This window comes from Callithrix jacchus, chromosome 14 (genome assembly GCF_049354715.1).
Source record: "Callithrix jacchus isolate 240 chromosome 14, calJac240_pri, whole genome shotgun sequence".
In the NCBI taxonomy this organism is placed as follows: domain Eukaryota; kingdom Metazoa; phylum Chordata; class Mammalia; order Primates; family Cebidae; genus Callithrix; species Callithrix jacchus.
In genome coordinates this window covers 110,832,449-110,849,373 of record NC_133515.1, presented here as the reverse complement: position 1 = coordinate 110,849,373, position 16,925 = coordinate 110,832,449, and the positions used below count along the sequence as shown (strand labels likewise).

The 16,925-nt window shown below is 37.4% G+C and overlaps 1 long non-coding RNA gene across 1 annotated transcript in view; it reads left to right on the top strand.

Moving 5' to 3' along the window:
- LOC118147418 (uncharacterized) overlaps window positions 1-13,113 on the top strand; it is a 308,430-nt gene extending 295,317 nt beyond the window's left edge. The window contains exon 4 of the long non-coding RNA XR_004733848.3: window positions 12,738-13,113. This is a non-coding gene — a long non-coding RNA (uncharacterized LOC118147418). The remainder of the gene's footprint in view (window positions 1-12,737) is intronic.
- The last annotated feature ends 3,812 nt before the right edge of the window (window positions 13,114-16,925 follow it).

Sequence of the window (16,925 nt, the reverse complement as noted above, 5' to 3'; positions counted from 1 at the left end):
AGGTTGGCTACAGCTTAAGACCGACCTCACAAGTTATTTTTTATTAATCAAAACTTTACAGATAATATAAGCAGTAATCCTTATGACTTCTTTTTTTTTTTTGAGACTGAGTTTCACTCTTGTTACCCAGGCTGGAGTGCAATGGCGCGATCTCGGCTCACTGCAACCTCCGCCTCCTGGGTTCAGGCCATTCTCCTGCCTCAGCCTCCTGATTAGCTGGGATTACAGGCACGCGCCACCGTGACCAGCTAATTTTTTGTATTTTTAGTAGAGACGGGGTTTCACCATGTTGACCAGCAATGGTCTCGATCTCTTGACCTCGTGATCCACCCGCCTCGGCCTCCCAGAGTGCTGGGATTACAGGCGTGAGCCACCGTGCCCAGCCTTGATATCTTTTACTGGTTTGCACAGGGAGAGAGACCACTGACTGACTAAAACAAAAACAAAAACAGAAAACAAAAACAAAACAACAACAAAAATCTTCTACTCTTTTGGCAGTGGCATGTCAGGCTTCTAGGTTCCCTTCCCCTAGTTCATCTCTAAGCCAAGTATTTTAAGATTTGGGGAAATTAACTTTTCCCATGTTGGAAGAACATTATAAAATTAGGTAGAAGCCATTTTAAACCATAAAAGAAGAAAAAATACCATAGAGAATTCTGGGGCTTCCAATTAGCGTTGTCAAGAGGTACTGATTCCCTTCCTATTGGCAACAGTATTTCTCCTATTCATCTTCCCTGTTTTTTTTTTTTTTTTTTTTTATTTTCCCTTTTGGCCTACTATAGGAGAAATACTGCTCATCTCCAGAATTCTCATCTGCCTGCAAAGCTGCCTATTTTCAACCACAGTTAGGATTTGACTTAGGAGCAGCCTAACATCCCTTCATGAGAGGTCAAACACCTGAATTAAAATTTGGAAAACTTGTATATACCTATCAGGGTCATTAGGAAATTGGCCTAAGTCTCCCTTCATTTGCCTAAGGCCCTGAAATGAGAAGGGAACTTGAGGGGGCCCCAAAGAGGGGATCCTCAGATTGTTCCCCGGGAAGTTGCTTCTGTAACTTTGGAGAATCATTCTCTATATGCCTGCTTGATATGACTACTAAAAGAGTGGGGTTGATTTTGTAATGCCTTCAAATGGCTAGTAAGAAGGCCATGCCCTTGTGCAAAAAGAAATGAGCTGCTTATTCTTTAAAGTTTCAGGGTCAAAGGAGTTCTTATGTTACACAGTGCACTCCAGAGGGGTGCATGCTGAAGATGATCTCTTATCCATCTAGAAAGGGTAGCAAGGAAAAGGCATCCCTTTTATGTCCTTCCTTTTGGGGTGACCCAGGGTAGAGAGGAAGATAGTGGGGTGTCCCCCCTGCTGTTTTCCCTCCATGGTACTAATTCCCAGTACCTTGTTGAACATGCTGCCCATGGTTTTGGGCATGACCCTCAGCCATGGAACTAGAGGAACTAAGTAATTGGGGTTAGTCACACTCACACACACAGCTCTAGTCCTCTGCCTGTGATTTGTCTTTGACTTCCTAGGCTTGTGTGACCTGACTGGCTCCTTGAAAAGCAGATCTCAGGAGAGGCTATGTGACAGTTGCATTTTCCTCCTTAATGGAGGAAATGTGCTGGTTTAAGCTCTGTATCTTGCTATTATTATGACTTGTACTAAAACATTTACCCTTAGAGAATGGTTGTTGTTAATTATGGCTTGTTGGTTGCCAAACTTAAAATCCCCTTACTAATTATCGTTTTAATTGGAGGCAGAATAATTAACTTAAAAAACATAGGAACTGAATGGTCATTTTCCTGCTGATGGGACGGTACTGTGACTAAAATTTGGTTCGGGAGGACGTTTTACTCCTGATTTTTCAGGGCTGAGTTTTCCTGTTCACAGAAGCAACATAAATAAAGCCCGGTTTGTGAGAAAAACTAAATGAAACGGGAAGAGAATTGGGAAGCTAGGTTATTTTGGTAAAGATCTGACAATGTGCCTCAGGGCGAGGATTCCAATTCCACTAGGTGGCACTGTTTACCTAGAAATGCCATGGGCTCTCTAGGTCAAAGATAGAGTGACCCTGACATGCCATGTGCTCTCCAGACCAAGGGCAGAGAGAGAGCTGAAAATGCATGTGCTCACCAGACCAAGGGAAGACAGCGACCTGGAAGTGCCATGTGCTCTTCAGATCAAGGGCAGAGAGTGACCTCACTGTAGGTGGAAACCCTCTTTTCCTAAAAAAGTCACAAATGCAGCATTCCCTTGAGCTATAATTCCAGTTACTATGGCATTCCCTGATCTTGTCTAACAAGATTGCTTTCCTGAAGTATAAAGCTTCCCACTCATTGCAAACACAGAAAGGATAGGGGATAGGTGGTCATGGACAAGAAAAGAGGAAGTTATGATAGAAACACTGGAGATGCTGTTTCCAACATCCCATTGGGCAGTTGGAGGCTGGGGTCTGTCTAGAATCCTTTTATCACCAGGGGTAGCCCCAGCCAGAAATCCTCCGTTGCTCCAGGTCCTCTTTCAGCCCCAAGCAATGGCTCAGTCCTCCATGAAAAGACGCCGGCTCAAACATGGTCAACATGGCCAGCAACACGTGGATGCTGGAGGATTTTCCATGTTCTTCCCAGTAAGCCTCACATTTGAGTCTTTAAGAATGGTAGCCATGTGAATCATCTTGTTACTGACCGATGGATGCCTGTTATTTAATTGATTTGGTTCTAAAATGGAGGCAGACAGCCCATGAAAAGACAAAGTTGGAGTCCACTCCTCTTCTCACTGTTTTGATGAATGTTACATAGTGGTATCCTGGACAAGCTACATTAGCTGGGGTCTATACCCAGGGTTCAGCATCTTCCACCAGAAAAATTTAGGAAATGGACACATATGAGGAGTTTAGGAGTTTAGGTTTAATAGGCAGAAGAAAGAGAAAGAAAGACAGTTCTCTCTCTACTGAGAGAAAGGGGAATTCTGAGAGCAAAGATCAGCTGGCGGCAGATGTGCCAGGTTTTACAGTCTGGCTTGAGGAGGTGGTGCCTGATTCACGTAGTGCTCACAGATTGGTTTGATCGGATGTGATGTTTGCATAGCCTGTGGGGAAGACTTGCTGCCCCACCATAATCTTACCAAGCAAATAAACTTTCCTCCTTGCCAGTGCTATCTTGTCTGCTCCTTACCGTACACATGGCTGACAAAGAGAAGGGAAGATGGAGCTGCCATTTTGAACATGATTGGCAGAGCTGCCGGCATCTCTGTCTGCAGTTTCACTTCACCGGCTGCTCTTTGTTAGGAAAATAATTTGGGGCTACTTTTCACTAAAAGGGAAATCTTGGCCGGGCGTGGTGGCTCACGCCTGTAATCCTAGCACTTTGGGAGGCCGAGGTGGGTGGAGCACCTGAGGTCAGGAGTTCAAGACCAGCCTGGTCATCATGGTGAAACCCCATCTTTAAAAAAAAAAAAAAAAAGGAAAATCTTACTGAGGACTTTAGTACCCTCACTATCTGCCTAAGTAATTTCTTAACTCCTGTCTCAAAAACATCTTCATTTTATTTCCTTTCTTTTTATCATGTGACCTAAGATTTATCAACTTTATATCAGCATTTAAGTGTTGTTAACTTTAATAGTATTTAGGTTAAGAATTAGTGTGCTTCTGATTGTACAAAGGATAGCTGTATTATGTTAAGCACAATTATGACCTTATTATTGTCTTTATTTAAAGATATCTATGATTTCAGGAGATGTTCAGAGGTTCAAGTTGACGAGGGGTGGACTTGTGACGGTTAAATTCAGTGTCAACTTGATTGGACTGAGGGATGAAAATATTGTTTCTGGGTGTGTCTGTGATCGGGTTGCCAAAGGAGATTAACATTTGAATTCATTGACTAGGAGAGGCGGACCCCCCTCAATCAGGGTGGGCATAAGCTAATCAGCTGCTGGCCTGGCAGGAATAAAGCAGGCAGGGGGATGCGGAAGAACTTGACTCGCCGAGTCTTCCTTCCAGGCTCCATCTTTCTCCCATGCTGGATGCTTCCTGCCCTCAATCATCAGACTTGAAGTTCTTCTGCTTTTGGACTTCTGGGCTTACACCAGTGGTTTGCCAGGGGCTCTCTGGCCTGCAGCCACAGACTGAACAGCTTCCATACCTGAGGCTTTGGCTTCCCTGCTTCTCAGCTTTCAGACAGCCTTTTGTGTGACTTCACCTTGCCACCATTTGAGTCAATACTTCTTAATAAGCTCTCCTTCATGGATACGTCGATCCCATCAGTTCTGTCCCTTTAGAGAACCTTGGCAATTCGATTGTGCTGTGCAATTCTTTCATATATTGGTAGATTTGATTTTCTAATATACTTTTGAGGATTTTTGCATCTATGCTTCTTAGTAATGTTGGTCTATAATTTTCCTGTAATGTCTTTGCTTTTAATATTAGTGTGATGCTGGCCTCATAGAATGAGTTAGGAAATACTCCTCTGCTCCTATCTTATGAGAGTTTGTTTAAAAATTGATATAATTTTCTTTTTAAATGTTTGGTTGAATTCAGCAGTCAGCTAGGCTTTGGGCTTTCTGTTTTGGAAGGTAATTATTGATTCAATTAGTTCAATATATTACGCCTATTCAGATTATGTATTTCTTCTTGTGTTAGTTTTGACAAATTCTGTCTTTCAAGAAATTTTTCCAATTTATTTAGGTTAAGAAATTTGAGTGTTTAGTTATTTATCAAAGCCAACTTTTCTGAATATAGATTTGATAATTGATCATTTCAGCTTTGTTTAGAAACACACACACACACACACACACACACACACACACACACATTATTTGTAATTTTCTATGACATTTCCTTTAAAGTGGAATGAAACATGAGACATTAGAGTTTGGGAAGAAATCTGATTTTAGAACCTTTCTGAATAATATTTATTTCCTTTGGAACTTCCAATTTACTGTGATTTATTTTTTCACTCACTTTTTCAAATTAAGACTTTATAAAACATTCAATGATATCTCATACAAATAACTTTTATTGTGATTCCAATTCTTTGGTTTGCATGCTATTTTTATCAATTATTTAAATAGAATAAGATATACAGGTGATACCAACAGTTGAGAAAAAGCAACTGACTTTTCTAAGAATAAAACTAACTTGGTGGGAGCTGATGGAAAGAAAGTAAGATGCAGGGTGGATGGCAGAGCAAGCCACATGCCAGGAGTATAGATCTCGTCACTGAGAGAAATGATTCCATAGTTCCACTTTTTAAGAAGAGAATAATATTTATATTGAAATAAATTAAAATAGACATATGTACATATACCTATATACACATATACAGAAGTATAAATAAATACAATTTTTCTTAAGCTGTATTATTCAAGAAGTATAGTTATTCATTCAAGTAATTTGTTCATATTAAAAATATTTGTTTTGACTAATTAGATACAAAATATTTTTATGGCCTCTGAAATTTAAGAATTTTTTTTTTTGTTTATGGCTCAGAATATAGTCCTACTCAGTAAACATATCATATTTACCACAAGAATGGGAGTGTTGGGTTAGTTGCAATGTTCTATAAATATCAATTAGGTCAATATGAATTGACAATCTTGTTCACTGTCACTATTTATCATTTTTGTGTAGTTCTATCAATTGCTGCGAGAAGATATGAAAATACTATAGTTGTGGAATTTTTTATGATACTGATTTTTGCCTCATTCACTTTTGAGAATCAGTATTAGCTGCATACACAGCCCTGGTTGTTTTTTCTTTCTGATGATTTTGTTCTCTTATAATTAAACTATCCCTTGTTATCTTTGGTTATGTTTATTGTTTTAAAATCTACTCATTTAGCCAATCTTGCTTTCTTGTATTCACTGTTTTCAAGGTTTTTTTTTCTCCATTCCTTTACTTTCAATGTACCTATACATTTATATATATAATGTGTGTCTCTCATAAACAACATATAGTTGAGTCTTGCTTCGTTTTTGCCATTCTAAAAATTGCAATCTTTTATGTTAGGCCTTTCAAAATTGTCTTAGAAGTCCCTGAGGTTTCACTCATTTTGAAAAAAAATATTATGTCTTACTCTTCCTCAGATTGACTAATTTTGGTTGATTCATTTTTAGGTTTAGTGATTTTTCTCTGTATCATCTTTATTCTGCTATTAAGTCCATCTAGTGAATTTTTTAAAATTTTAAGTGTATTTTTCACATAAAAATTTTCATTGGTTTATTTTATATGTTTTCCTTTTTGCTAGGATTTATCTTTTTATCTACTACAAATTTATTTTTCTTGATTTGATTGAGTATAGTAATAATGGTTGCCTTAAAGGCCTGTCATTATGAAATAGAAGCTGACACACACTTCTTATTAAGGTTAAACCTATGTGTGTAAGTGTGTGTTTGTCTGTGTGGATATTCTAAGTGTGTATATGTCAGTATATAATTTTATTCATATATATATGTGTGTGTGTGTGTGTGTATATATATATTATATATATATATATATTGCTTTATAGAAATGTATTCTTATTTATAAGAATGTATGTAAAATGGGCTGGGCGTGGTGGCTCACGCCTGTAATCCCAGCACTTTGGGAGGCCAGGTAGATCACGAGGTCAAGAGATTGAGGCCATCCTGGTAACATGGTGAAACCCCGTCTCTACTAAAAATAAAAAAATTAGCTGGGCATGGTGGCACGTGTAATCCCAGCTATTCAGGAGGCTGAGGCAGGAGAATTGCCTGAACCCAGGAGGCGGAGGTTGTGGTGAGCCGAGATAGCGCCATTGCTCCTGAGATCTATGCTCCTGGCAGGTGGCTTGCTCTGCCATCCACCCTGCATCTTAGTTTCTTTCCATCAACTCCCACCCCCCAAGTTAGTGTTATTCTTAGAAAAGTCAGTTGCTTTTTCTCAACTGTTGGTATCACCTGTATATCTTATTCTATTTAAATAATTGATAAAAATAGTATGCAAACCAAAGAATTGGAATCACAATAAAAGTTATTTGTATGAGATATAATTGAATGTTTTATAAAGTCTTAATTTGGAAAAGTGAGTGAAAAAATAAATCACAGTAAATTGGAAGTTCCAAAGGAAATAAATATTATTGCACTCCAGCCTGGGTAACAAAAACGAAACTCCATCTCAAAAAAAAAAAAAAGAATGTATGTAAAATAAGACTACATTTCTATAAAGCAAGATATGTACATATATAAGAATGAATAAAATATATGTATACAATATATTGTATATTCTTATTTACATACAATATGCACACATGCATAGATGTGTATATATACCTATTCATATATGTATAATTACATATGAATATGTGATATATGTACATACTTATATATTGATAAATAGCATAAATACGGTCCATTTTATTATTCATTCCAGGGTTGGAATGTATTAATTCGTTTCCAGTTTCTAAGAATTCCAATTTCTGTGTTCTCTTAATGTTGTCATGCATTCGTAATATTTTCTCTGCAGATAAGTTTACGTTTTTCTGTCTGTTCATATGTCAAATAATTTTGAATTTTTTTCTTAGACATTTTGAAGTTATATAGTAGGGATTCCAAATTTGTTACATTACTCCTAACAGTTTTGGTAGTTTTGCTTTAGGATGCAGTTAGCTTGATTAGAATCAAACTGGAAATTGCTGGGCCTGCAATGAGTGATGACACTGGTCTCTGTTCAGTACTTTAAGCCTGAGCTGCAGCTTTTGTGGTTCAGGATCAGCCAGAGACTCAAGCTTAAGCACATAATTTGGGGCTCTACTTCTTCCTTTTGTTGTCCAGATTTCCTTGACCTGATTATTACAGACAGAAAGACAGTGGACGTTTTATTAGAGTTCTAACTAACTCCCCTCACCCAGCCACCTGCCATGCAAGTAACTGCCCGCAGGTCACAACCACAAAATACAGGGAATTCACTCCCTGCTAATCATTTGCTCCAAGTTTTGACTGTCTCCCAAATACGGCTGCTTTTGTTCAGTTTTTAGGGCATTCAGGAAATTCTGTGTTTTGTGCAGGATTTATAGCTGCAGTTTGTGGGAGGGCGGTGTTGTTAGGCATCTCAAACTACTCACAAGGTTTGATTACATCTTTGATGTTAGCTAATATTTGGATTTATATTAACATTACAAGGTGAGAAACTGTTTTAATCATCATCTAAGTTCTCAGTATAGGAATTGTACCAAATATGCTATATTTATTATTATGATTATGAATATTATTTTACCCATTTGAGTTTTACTTTTTTTTTTGCTGATAGTGATATTTTATAGTATTAGCTTGCACATTTTAAATGGCCTACTGTAAACTCTAATATAATTTCACATAATTAGTATTCTCTATTAAGCAAGCTAAGTAATCTATAAATTTGATATATGACTATCCCTATAAAACAATTTTTCTATTAATTTGTTTTTAGTTCTCTTTAAAATGCTCAATATATTTTTGCACATTATATGAAAAGTGTCTTTTATAATTCTGGAATGTAAGTTTACCCTTAAAGAATTGATTTATTTGCTTTACAATTTTACATTGCAAATTAAGTTAATCCTCAGTGGCACTTGATTTCAAAATCTAATTATATAATTAAACATCCATATTACTAAGTGATTCAGAATGACATAGAAAGCTCATCCGTTGAATATAATAATTCTATACTGTGTTTCAAAGTTTTGGGCAATGGCATAAATAAGGGAGGATATCCTTGACTTTTACTCTCTCAGTGTTGACTGCATTGCTAACCAGTAAAGAGGAAACTGCAGAAATTCCTTAAATTTGTTTTCTGTCATATTCTTATAAATTCTAACTACAATACAAATGATTTTCTTATTTCCTCAGTGAAGTCCTAAAGAAGCAAAATCTCATATATTTCTAGGGATGACATCATCGTAGTATTAGAGTAAGTTTTAACTTGAGAGAAAAAAATAGTGACATACAGAAGCCACACACACACATCCACATGCACACACACATGCACAGATCGATACTCTCCTTACACACTAAGCATTGCCCCAGAGAGTCAGTGACCTACAGAACTGTTGAATTTTTAGCGAAGAAAGCATTTATGCATCTGCAGCATCAGCAAGGCGACGGCAAAGCTCAGAATGGCATGATATAAAGTTTACTGGTAGCCAGGAAATGTTCATAGTTGAAAGGTCCCAGAGTCCAATCACAAAAGTTACCTGAAAGTATCTGCAGAGGCAAAGGGAAGAGATAAACCATTCCCTGGGGATCAAAATGGCAGGGCCAAATGTTGGGGAGCAGAATAATTTTTATATACTTTTAAAATTGAATTTTAAAACTGTATTTTATAAACATCTTTCTATGTCAATAACTTATCTCTGACACCATTATGACGCATAAAGTTTTGATTTTTAATTCATCATCTACTGTTGGATGTTCAGAAAATTTACCATTTTTATTTTAGCTCAAAGCAGTCATAGAGATTATCAAGGGCCCCAAAGTGCCACTGAAATTAATCTTTTGTGATTTGATACCATAATTTATTCTTTACATCTTGCAGGAAATGAATTAAACTAATTGACATTTATTGATTTACTCACTATGTTTGCTTTAGCTCTGTCATATGGTTTTGCATTTAATATGTACTAAATATATTTTTATTTATATAATTGGTCACTATTTGGTCTATTGGCTTTTTTCTCCTATTTTGTATGCATTTACTGTCCAGCAAGGCTTGTGTTTTTGTTTACATGTTTATCTTTAAAATAACATTTATGTGATACTCTAGGTCCCCTCTTATTTGTCTGTTTTCAATTGATGTCCTATTGTGAACAATAATAAAATTTTCTACCAAATTATTTCCGTTTCTCCTCTTTTTTCTGACATGGTACCCCTAACATCTCTTCTCTCTCTTAATTAATTAATTATGAATTACTTATTAATAATTTAATATTGTTTTCTGCTGCCCAGTTAATTTCCATAACACACTTCATGAACTTAATTAATTTTATATGTTGCCATTCCCCTCCAATTTTGATAGTCACACTGCATCTATCTTGTCAGAGAATAGCAACCTTACATACCGTATCACATAATGTATGATTACCCTTTAATCTTTGTATTACAATAATTGCAAGTTTATCACTCACTTCCAGACCTTATACTGTCACCTACCCTTTCCTTTGTTGTTTAAAGCTCCTTGTCTAGCAGCTTACATTACAGAGGCTCAGGGCAGCAACATTTTCTGAGTTGATGTATTCTTACAGTAGTTTGTCTACACCCATAAAGTCCATTTGGCTGGGTATAAAATTTTTAGCTCATATTTTTTCTTTTTGGGTATTTGAAACATCTTTCAGCATTGTCTTCTGTCATTACCTGTTTATGTTGAAAATTCTGATTACAATTTTATTTTGCCACCTTATGAATGACTTGGCTGTGTGTTTTGATTCGTTGAGGATTTCTTTTTAATTAATTAAACTTCAGTACTTTTAGGTGAATATCTTAGTTATATCCCTTATGGTTAGCTTTCCCAAGGCATATGGAAGCCCTTTTACTATGAAATTATGTCATCAAAATAAAACCTTTAGAAATACTTTATTGTATTTCTGTTATTTTGCCTTGATTTTCTTCTTCATTGACTTTTTCTACAAGTATAAATTATCTTCTTTGCTTCTCTTCTACAGCAACTTTTTTTCAACTTTAAAAATATTTTAATTGATTTGGAATATATTTTTTCTCCTACCTCTAAATTTTAACATGTATCAATCGTATTTATTGACTCTTGCATTACTACTATTTTAGCAATCATTTCTGATAAAAATATCCTTTTATTTTAAATTGTTTCTTTAGTATGTCTCTCTTTCTTCTCAAATCTGTTTGTGGAATCATATCATTTAAAAAAAATTTTTTTTAATTTTTAATTTATTTTTTTTATTGCATTTTAGGTTTTGGGGTACATGTGCAGAACATGCAAGACAGTTGCATAGGTACACACATGGCAGTGTGTTTTGCTGCCTTCCTCCCCTTCACACACATTTGGTATTTCTCCCCAGGCTATCCCTCCCCACCTCCCCCCCACCACTGTCCCTCCCCTATTCCCCCCAATAGACCCCAGTGTTTAGTACTCCCTTCCCTGTGTCCATGTGTTCTCATTTTTCATCACCCGCCTATGAGTGAGAATATGCAGTATTTCATTTTCTGTTCTTGTGTCAGTTAGCTGAGAATGATGTTCTCCAGATTCATCCATGTCCCTACAAACGACACAAACTCATCAATTTTGATTGCTGCATAATATTCCATGGTGTATATGTGCCACATATTCTCAGTCCAGTCTATCATTGATGGGCATTTGGGTTGGTTCCAGGTCTTTGTTATTGTAAACGGTGCTGTAATGAACATTCGTGTGCATGTGTCCTTATAGTAGAACGATTTATAGTCTTTTGGATATATACCCAGTAATGGGATTGCTGGGTCAAATGGAATTTCTATTTCTAAGGCCTTGAGGAATCGCCACACTGTCTTCCACAATGGTTGAACTAATTTATACTCCCACCAACAGTGTAAAAGTGTTCCTATTTCTCCACATCCTCTCCAGCATCTGTTGTCTCCAGAATTTTTAATGATTGCCATTCTAACTGGTGTGAGATGGTATCTCAATGTGGTTTTGATTTGCATTTTTGAGTTTTTCTAAATAACCTTAGTTATGTCATTTGAATAGCTTATATTTTTCAATTTTTCTTTTACTTTATTTAGATATATTTTATTACATTTTTTATCTGTTTTGTGGGCATGCCTTTATAGTGTGTTATCATGGCAGGCATTTTATTTTCTTTTTAATTTTTATATAGTTGTTGTTTAAAAGAAGTTTTCTTTCTTTGATAAACGACAAGCATGCCAGAGATACCTAGTCTAGCTTTGCTGTGAGGGAACTCCCTCTCATTTTGTTTTTATGCTGTGATAAAACATGGTGGCCACTTGGTTTGCTTCTAACTTTTGGCTGTTGTGAATATTGCTGCTATGAACATTTGTGTGCAAATATCTCTTCAAGACTGCTTTTAACACCTTTGTGTGTATAGTCAGAGGTAGAATTGCTGAATGTTTTGGTACATATAAGTAGATAAATACAATGCATGGATATATATATATATATATACACACACACACACACACACACACACAATGGAATATTATGTACCCTTTACAGGGAAGGACATTCTCACACATGCTACAATATAAATGAAGCTTGAAGACACTATGGTAAGTAAATAAGCCCGACCTAAAAGGACAAATGCTGTATGATTCCACTCATATGTCATACTTGAGTCAAATTCATAAGGATAGAAAGTAGAATGGTGGTTGCTGCACCCTGAGAAACACAGGGAATGGGGAGTAACTGTTTAAGGGATAAGAAGTTTGTTTTGTAAGAGAAACAATTCTGTGAATAGATGCCGGTGATGATGGTACCACAATCTAAATGCACTTAATGCCACTGAACCGCACATCTAAGGTAAACCTTAGTTATCTGTATTTTACCACAACTTAAGAAATAAATTTAAAATACTGTGGTGGTACGGTTTGGCTCTGTGTCCCCATCCAAATCTCATCTTGTAGCTCCCATAACTCCCACATGTTGTGGGAGGGACCCAGTGGGAGATAACTGAATCATGGGTGTGGGTCTTTCCTGTGCTGTCTCATGATAGTGATGAGTCTTACAAGGTCTGATGGTTTTAAAAATGGGAGTTTCCCTGCACAAGCTCTCTTCTCTTCTCTGCCTCCAGGTGAGATGTGCCTTTCACCTTCCACCATGATTGTGAGGCCTCCCCAGCCACGTGGAACTGTAAGTGCTATCAACCTCTTTCTTTTGTAAATTACCCAGTCTCAGATATGTCTTTATCAGTAGCATGAAAACTGACTACAGGCGGCATCCATTCTGAGATCCACCTGCCCTATTCCACGTTCCTTTTATCGCCAGTCTTCTTTGTATGCGTTGTCCTTGTCCTGCTTGGTTTGGATTCTACTCCCAGCAGTTTCTCCACAAAGTGAGATTTGTTCCATGAATTGGAGTCTCACTCTCCACTCCAGGTTTCTCTTGCTGCTCTCAGCATGGACCGCCGAGTGCACCTGCGTGTCTAGCAGCAGCTTAGGCCAGCATGAATCTGTTTCCTTCCTCTGCGTTCTACTGCATGGTTTCTGACAACACAGGCTGTTAAATTATGGGGATTTGCCCCATCTGCTACTCTTTGGAGGTTCATACAGATGCCTTCCCCCTGATTTTATTGTAGATGTTGTCTGTTGGTTTTGGCCTAGCATTTGCCTCCTGTTAGGTAGTGATTTGGGAGAATTCAGAGCCCACCACAAGCGTTTTCCTCATTAGACATTTCATTGTTGTCATTCTTTTTCTTTGATTTCTCTTTTGATCTTCTTTCTTTATCTTTCTTCTATCCTATTTATCAGCTTAAAATATACAGCACTTAAAATCAGAGAAACGGATCTTAACATAATGAATTGATAAATCAGAAATTTTTAAAAAGCTCTCCTTATAGCATCTTTCCTAGACTTGCCCAATTTCTATACCTCCTGTATTCTAGAATAAAAACATTTGGTATTTAGGACACTGGTCTTCATTTATTAGATATGTGAGTTTTTAAAAATTATATTTGGTCAGGAAAGTTGACTTATTTACACCTTTCCTTCATTAGCACGAATTAAAACAATGTTTTAAGATTCCATTTTTATTTAACTAAAAGTATTCCTGAAGCATCCTGATGAAGACTGCTTGCGTTTTTGGTGATAGCAAGTGGCTATCCTATATAGCTCACTTGTGACTAAATTTAAGCTCCATTTTTCTATTGCTTTAGTTCCTCCTTCACTGGAAGCCCTCAGTCCCTGCCTTCCCCGGCTCCTCCTAACCCATGTGCTGTGTGGCCTGGTACACTGATTTGCTCACAGTGGGTGCTCTGTGCACTTTATCAGGAACAAAAATCACTTTCTCTTTTCCAGTGCGGCTTCAAATAGGTGAATGAAGACACAAGGCTGGTGAAATGTCAGTTCTCTTAAAGAATAAATTTTAAAGATGAAAACCACATTGAACAATTATGGAAGGTTTTTGCCTTTTTATTGTTTCTAGCTGGTTCAACTTTGTTCACTGTGAAATTATCGTGTAAATTAAAATGTCTGTTTCTCTTTGTTTTATATGAGTTAATGCTATTCAAAATTGTCTTGCAGATATTTAGAAATAATAGCACTTCCGTACATCATTTATGGAGGCATTTAATGCAAACTAATCTAGCTATTATCATCAGGAGCTGTAGGCTAGAGATTGTGGTGGATCTTTTTAGAAAGGACCGGCAAATCTCTCTTGTTAATGTAGAGAGACTTATAGTAAAGTGAGACATTAAGATTCATGGGATTCCTGCCCCACTTTTGCTGAACCTGCTCAGCATACAATCCATAAATTAAATTATCTAGATGCGTGTTAAAGAACAAGCTTCAGGAACAAAAAGGACAGCAAAATGATGGCGTTAGCCTAATTACTCCACAGTCCAGACAGGGCTCAGAATTGCTGTGAAGATAGCCAAGAGCATTTAGAAGGACTTGAGAAGAACACTCTCTCCCTGTTCTCTTCCCCCATCTCAAACTCTTTCTCTCTCTTATACATACAACACGTATTCCCACTTTGCCACTGCGTTTTAAAACACACACTATAGTTTGCAGCGTGTTTTGTTCTAAAAGCAGCTAACTTTTGGAGAGAAATTGTGGAAAAGAAAAGGTATTCACAGTATAAAAGTTTACTAGACAAGTCTTGTGACACCAAGTATTACCTGTTTCTCTTGGACACATTTGTCTGTATCTTCAAGGGAAAACAAATGAGTTCCATCATTTTTCTACCAAAACATCAGCACTGAATTATCCTACCTACAGTCTTCAGAGTGAGGTAACCCTTGACAAATTGCAATATTTTCTTTCCATTTTCCTACTCCCCTTTTCACACCAGCATGTAAAGCCTACACTCAGGAGCAATGCAGGCTGGTGCTGGATAAGTACAAGTGTATGTGAATTCCCGTGTCTTTAGATCTGTAATGAATGTCAGGGTGACTCTTTAGAGTTTTCACTCATCTGCTAATGCAATTCAGGAAGTCTGTGGAAAATTGTTTCTCTGTACATTTTGCTATGCAAATAAATGTGTTTTATATTTTTTAAGAGTGTATTTCTAGGAGTAGACAGACCCTTTTTAAAAAAATAAAACTAAGAAATGGACCGGGCATTGTGGCTCATGCCTGTAATCCCAGCACTTTGGGAAACTCAAGCAGGCAGATCACCTGAGATCAGGAGTTCAAGACCAGCCTGGCCCACTTGGTGAAATCCTGTCTCTAAAAAAAAAAAAAAAAGTAGCCGGGCATGGTTGCGGGTACCTAGAATTTCAGCTACTGAGGAGGCTGAGGCAGGAGAATCACTCAAACCCAGGAGTTGGAGGTTGCAGTGAGCCGAGATCATGCCATTGCACTCCAGTCTGGGTGACAAGAGCAAGACTTCATTTCAAAAAAAAAAAAAATCTAGGATATTCCTGCTACTGGTCACCAATAGTTTCCTTGATCTTTGAAGCAGTAATGAGGAAGTGGGGTCCCAGCACCCTTGTATGCTTGTACCTGGTCCTGCAAAGCCTGGCTCCAGAAGAAAGGAAAAAAAATTCTTCTGAGTTACCACTATTATTAGCATGGGGAAGAAGCCAGTAGTAATGGGAGGGGTCAATATTCAAAATGATGGCTCCTGAAAGCCTTCCAAAGGGACCAGACTTCCCAGCATTATTTATTTTATTTGTTTTGGGCTTAATATTAGTCTAAAAAGGATATAAGAACATCTTACAAATACAGATTTATCTGTAGTTTGTTTCCCAAATATAGGAGACACTAAGCCCTACTCATACAGGTGAGTGGCTGCTAAAAGAATGCCAGGACCCTTGCGGAAAGGAAGCGTTCCTTGGCCTCTCTGCTTTCTGAGATGGGTTCCCACTCGTGGACTTGGGTCCTGGTTGGAGTGTTGTGGGCAGCAAACCCCTGTGAGGATCCCGTGGATCGGTCTGGGCAATAGACATCATCTGCAGGTGGAGCATGGGCTTTTCCCTCTGCTTTCGACCTTCTTTAAATATAGGTCATGTTGTAATTTAAAAAATTAAAAAAACATGTAAGATTATTACTGGATTCTTAAGCACTGTCATCATCTGTTAATCAATAGGTGTTAAAAATGTAGTTATTATTTTGTGGAGTTTATGACTGTTTTAATGTCTTAAAGCTTCCCTCATACTCAGGAAAGCTTGAAAATTTGAGCTTAGAATGTGGACCCTTGGGAAGGTGCAGGGGGCCTCCCATGCATGCCCTGGGTTTCCCTGTGGACTCAGGTTGGTCATTATTGCTGGGCTCCAGGAGTAAGGAAGAGGAGGGTCCTGCAGGGTCTCTGAGGTCAACCAGCAATTTTGCGCCCAGCTATGATTTGTTTTGTCTGGTTAGCAAAAGAGCTCAAGGGAGTGCTTTCTAGCCATGTGCTCTTGATTGGTGAGCTTGAAATTTTTTATGGCAGGAACAAGCTAATGAGCCAGGGCATTTGGAGGTTTGCATAAACCCCTTTTCTTGCCTTAAAGAAATGGAAATGTCTTTTCACATCAAGCTGAAATTGGTGAATATTAAGACATTACAGGATTTAAAAAAATCATAGTGTCATGTTTGCACATGACAATTGGCCTTACTATTTTCTGTGTGGAAATAAAATCTTTGCAATTGTGTGATTTGTACACACCTGAACTTAAAATGCCTTAAGTAAATATGTACCTTTACTTCATACCAGATACTTCAGCTGTTTTTTATAAATTAGCTCTCATCAAATAACAAAACTTCCTCTCTTTTTAATAGAAAAAAGATGTCTGTTCTCAGGGTACTGTGAAAAGCACCTCCCCCTTAAATGTGTTTTGTGTT